This window comes from Mixophyes fleayi, chromosome 3 (assembly GCF_038048845.1).
Source record: "Mixophyes fleayi isolate aMixFle1 chromosome 3, aMixFle1.hap1, whole genome shotgun sequence".
In the NCBI taxonomy this organism is placed as follows: Eukaryota; Metazoa; Chordata; class Amphibia; order Anura; family Limnodynastidae; genus Mixophyes; species Mixophyes fleayi.
The window spans coordinates 6,868,000-6,873,999 of NC_134404.1; positions in this window are offsets into that span (position 1 = coordinate 6,868,000).

Here is a 6,000-nt window from a genome sequence, read left to right on the forward strand (position 1 = left end):
GAACTTACCACACTACATGTAAGAACAGGGCACAGCAACAATTGTTGATCCTGGCGTCACTTTCTATAGCTCAGCTCACTGAGAGAGAGGAGAGTCCCTGTGATCAGCAGGCAGGTAAAGGGTTACCAGGTTATATAGGTTTTTGGTCAGCTGTTACTATGTGTGAGGGGGGGTAGTCTAGAGGTGATTTTTTTCTTTTGGGTGATTTTATCAATGCCAAATTGCTTGAATATAGGAGAAAACCCACCGAGTGTAATATTACTATTTTAAATCATAAAGGTCGCACTATTAGTAGTTTTATTTATAAAGGAGTCACATATGATTTTTCTATTACTTAAGGAGCACCGAAAACAGTATTTTATATTTATTTTTTTAAGTTGTTCCCCACCGACCAGGTGTATCAGGATGGGGACAATACTACTTATCATTTGCACAAGCATCCCTGGGTCTGTTCAGTCCCCCATAGAATGGGCGAGGCCACACATCACCACCAGTGTGGAGGTGATAATCGCTGGTGAAATGCTTCAATGTGCGCTGGGTTTGAACTTGCTGCCAAATCTGCACATTGATAAATTCCCCCCATGGTGTCTGGAGCATTGCAGGTAGGTAACATATGTGTGTTCAGCTCTTACTACATGTATCCAGCTCTCAGGTCACATGTGGTCTGTATAGTGATTGTAATCTGAGGGGAGAGTGTGACTGTGTCTGTGCTGTGCTGTGCTCTGCGTTCTTACTGGGTGTTAACAAATATAGGTGTGAAGTGATCTCCGGGAGGGGGCTCCATCATGGGACATAGCCACGTGGATCACTTCGTTAGGCCCCCTGTCAAACTTTTTCAATATCGGCTGTAAAAGGACCTGTGGTAGCGCCTCACATGCGCACGCTATCCTCTCATTCTGTTCTCAGATACACTTGAGAAATGTGATTTTGCTAAGCTGACGCCATCTTGTTGCCTTATAATCATTTTGTTCTGTTATAGCTTAAATACAAATTAGATGCACCTGTTTTGTAGGAGTAATTCATTATTTGCAAGGCTATGCTTATAACCTTGGACTTGGCAGACAGGAGATAAGCCAACCCCCCCTCCGGGGAGTAGATCTGTGTGATAATGAGAGAATATAGTAACATCTGTGTGAAGGGAACATGAGTGGTTAAAACCTTTTGGGGCGTAGTTTTCTGTAATACGTGATTTTTACTATATAGATAGGGACTTGTAGCTAATAAAGCAAAGTTTATTGTACACTCAAACCATGCAGTGTATTTAATTCTCTCCAGCTGATGAGCTCATAACTGATAAACTGACACTTACAGGTGAACAATCTGATTTAGATTCGACACTCGTTATAAAACTCGCACTTTTATGCACTGTTCCTTACACAGTGTTGCCTTACTCAGTCTTTTGACCACACTAAATAACACTTAAACTTTACAGAACTATTTATCTAATAATCACTGTATCTCAGCAGTACTTCACAGTATATATTCGTTATAAGTAACTAGTACTCACAACATATGTATGTATTTAAATCAAAGTATTTTACTGTTAACACAGAGATGCTTGTATTCACAATTCACACATATATCATAACGTTGTTCAACATAACGTAGTATATCAATATAACATTAACCCTAGGTTCACCATCGTTATTCCTTACACTATCCTAGCTTTACATATGTATCCTTGATAAGAATCAGTATTTATAATATTGATTTAACTATCACAGATATCGGACAATAGCTACTCAATTATATAGTCAAGTCCATAAATATTGGGACATCAACACAATTCTCATATTTTGGGCTCTATACACCACCACAATGGATTTGAAATGAAACTAACAAGATGTGCTTTAACTGCAGACTTTCAGCTTTAATTTGAGGGTATTTACATCCAAATCGGGTGAACGGTGTAGGAATTACAACGGTTTCTATATGTGCCTCCCACTTTTTAAGGGACCAAAAGTAATGGGACAATCGACTCAAAACCTATTTCATGGACATGTGCGGGCTATTCTCTCATTAATTCATCATCAATTAAGCAGGTAAAAGATCTGAAGTTGATTCTAGGTGTGACATTTGCATTTGAAATCTGTTGCTGTCGACTCTCAATATGAGATCCAAAGAGCTGTCACTATCAGTGAAGCAAGCCATCATTAGTCTGAAAAATCAAAACAAACCCATCAGAGAGATAGCAAAAACATTAGGTGTGGCCAAATCAACTGTTTGGAAGATTCTTAAAAAGAAAGAATGCACCGGGGAGCTCAGCAACACCAAGACCCGGAAGACCACGGAAAACAACTGTGGTGGATGACAGAAGAACTTTTTCCCTGGTTAAGAAAAACCCCTTCACAACAGTTGTCCAAATCAAGAACACTCTCCAGGAGGTACGTGTATATGTGTCAAATTCAACAATCAAGAGATGACATCACAAGAGTGAATATAGAGGGTTCACCACAAGATGTAAACCATTTTTGAGCCACAAAAACAGGAAGACCAGATTAGAGTTTGGCAAACAACATCTAAAAAAGCCATTACAGCTCTGGAACAACATCCTATGGATAGATGAGACAAAGATCAACTTGTACCAGAGTGATGGAAAGAGAAGAGTATGGAGAAGGAAAGGAACTGCTCATGATCCAAAACATACCACCTCATCGGTGAAGCATGGTGGTGGTAGTGTCATGGCGTGGGCATGTATAGCTGCCAATGGAACTGGTTTTCTTGTATTTATTGATGATGTGACTGCTGACAAAAGCAGCAGGATGAATTCTGAAGTGTTTCGGCAATATTATCTGCTCATATTCAGTCAAATGCTTCAGAACTCATTGGACGGCGCTTCACAGTGCAGATGGACAATGACCTGAAGCATACTACAAAAGCAACCAAAGAGTTTTTTAAGGCTAACAAGTGGAATGTTATGCAATGGCCAAGTCAATCACCTGACCTGAATCCCATTGAGCTGCAGTTCACTTGATGAAGACAAAACTGAAGGGAAAATGCCCCAAGAACAAGCAGGAACTGAAGACATTTGCAGTAGAGGCCTGGCAGAGCATCACCAGGGACGAAACCCAGCGTCTGGTGATGTCTATGTGTTCGAGACTTCAGGCTGTTAGTGACTGCAAAGGATTTGCAACAAAGTATTAAAAAGTGAAAGTTTGATGTAGGATTGTTTAGTTTTTCCCATTACTTTTGGTCCCTTAAAAAGTGGGAGGCACATATAGAAACCGTTGTAATTCCTACACTGTTCACCTGATTTGAATGTAAATTCCCTCAAATTAAAGCTGAAAGTCTGCAGTTAAAGCAGATCTTGTTAGTTTCATTTTAAATCCATTGTGGTGGTGTATAGAGCCCAAAATATGAGAATTGTGTCGATGTCCCAATATTTATGGACTTGACTGTATGTATATAAGTAGTTAAATCCACATTACAAACACACATATAGGTATATATATATATATATATATATATATATATATATATATATATATATTTATGACACTTATCAAGTCCTTGTATCCTGGATCCAATTCTTTAACTGCAGTGTAGGGAACGTTCCTGTAGCATAGAATCCTTTCCTGTAGCTTAGTGTAGGTTTTCTGTAGTATAATGTATTTTCTATAGTGCAGTGTATTCCTATATAATATCTTTTCTGTAATGTAGTATAATATGTATATTTTCTGCAGTGTAGTGTGTCCTATATCTTTTCTGTATGTAGTCTGTCCCTAGTGTAGTGTAGTATAGTCTAATACTCATTGTCCAGGGAGCAGGCAGCAAGAGAGGGAGGGGGAGTCTGGGTCTGGACTATAAAAGCCAGACCTGGAAACTCCCAGCCTCCCCAGCAGCAACGTGTGTGTGGTGATTCACCACACACACGTGTGTGTCCAGGGGTGATGATGTCATTACCCCTGGTGGTTCTCCTCACTGTGTATGTGCTGACTTGAGTTGGCACACACAGTGGGGGTTCTACTATGCAAATGCGCATGCGCACCCGTACCCTATACGTGCATCGCGCACACGTACCCTATACATGCGCGTGCTTATACACACTGGCTCCTCTTCACATCAGCCTATCACAAAAGGGAGGCGGGAAGTCTCCTGGACATTCCAGCAGAGTAGGTAACTATGGCCTAGGGACTGAAGTCATGATGGCAACAGATACATTTAGATAGTTAGAGACTGCTGTAAAGCAGGTGACAATACTGTAACATTTTCAGCAGTATTACCAGTACACAGAGGTGAGGACAGAACACACTGCATCAGAAACTTCAATGTGTGGCTAAAGAAGTGTTGTTATGTGGAGAGACTTGGATTAATAGACCACAATCGTGTCAATTGGGCATCGAGTTCTTGGGAGGTCATGACCTATCGACCTATGGATGTGGACTAAGGAGAATGTGGCACAGGGGGGTAGATGAGAGGGACTAGGGAGAAGATGGCACAACTTTAGCCACCTTTGTCTCGATGGATACATTTTGGATGGTATCTTATGCCCCCTAGTGCTCGTGGCATGGATTGGTAGATCTTAGGGGAGTACGGGGCAGCCTAGAGTTTCAAAACATCCCAATTCCATAACCACTTACACCTTCTTCTCTGCCACTCATTGGGGCTGTAACTTCTTAGTACATCCAGTTAGATCGCTGGGTCATTTTGTAGAATCATCTTAGGAATTTATTTTTTGAGTTTACAATTTGTGACTTTTATTTGACCTATGATGTCACAGCAGCATCAGTACTATAGCCCTTTGTTAGCTCAGCTGGTAGAGTAGAGGACTGTAGAAGAAGTAATAGTAGTAGTTGATACAGAAATCCTTAGGTCGCTGGTTCAATTCTGGCTTGAAGCAGTTATTTTTTTGTTTTGTATAATCTCTACATTTCTCACTGTTTAAAATAGTAAATTACCTCAAAATACAAAATATACATTTCTCATCCTGATTTCAACTTATTAATGGAGAATTAGTCATTTTTCTGCTACATGTTAATCATACCGCTGAGACTCTATTAGGGTAATTACGGTTTCCCACACTATCATCTTCATCATCATTTATTTATATAGCGCCACTAATTCCGCAGCGATGTACAGAGAACTCATTCACATCATTACACTGAAATTTAAAGTTGGTCTACGACATGCCCTACACCAACTATAAATCTGTCCCCACATTTTAAATTTACCTCCCCCTCCAATGCAACATGGTTCTGCCCAGGTGCAAATATTACTCCTTTTATATGCTTTGCTCTCCTTAATGACTCAGACCCAAAAAGTATGCACCTGGGCAAAACTATGTTGCATTGGAGGGGGGGGTAAATTTAAATTGTGGAGACAGATTTATAGTTGGGGTAGGACATGTCCCAGATCAACTTTAAATTTCAGTGTAAAAGTAAAGCTATCATGTAATTGTGTGCTACAGGAAAAAACAGCCAGAATTTTACTTATGTGCGAAATAATAAACTAATTTGCACCCCTTGTATTGTAACATGGTTTGTCCAGGAGAATACTAGTTCCTTTTTTTTTGCTTATCTCTTCTTAATGACTCAGACTCCTGGTGTCTGTCTGTCCAGCAGGAAGGTGAGAGATCCGTGTTCAGTTATTACTATGGAGAGGGTGGGTTTTGTCAAGTGAGGTTTTGGGTCATTTTATCAATAGCAAACCACTGAAACTTAGCAGAAAAATTGCTGGGTGTACTATTACTGTTTTAATTTATGTATATGATTTGTTTTTTTTTTACTCAAGGCGACACAGCAAACAGATTGATTTATTCAGGAGACACATTTTTTTTTTACTTGGAATTGGCCAGATGTACAAGATAATGACACTGTGCTTAGTAATGGCACAAGTTGTATCCCTAGGTAAGACCAGGACCCCCCTGTGGGGACACATCCCCAGCAGTAAACATGTTAATATATCTGGTGAAATGCTTTGATGTGCGGTGGGCTTGATCTCCCTGCCAAACCCGCACATTGATAAATTCCCCCCATGGTGTCTGGTTGCATTGCAGGTAGG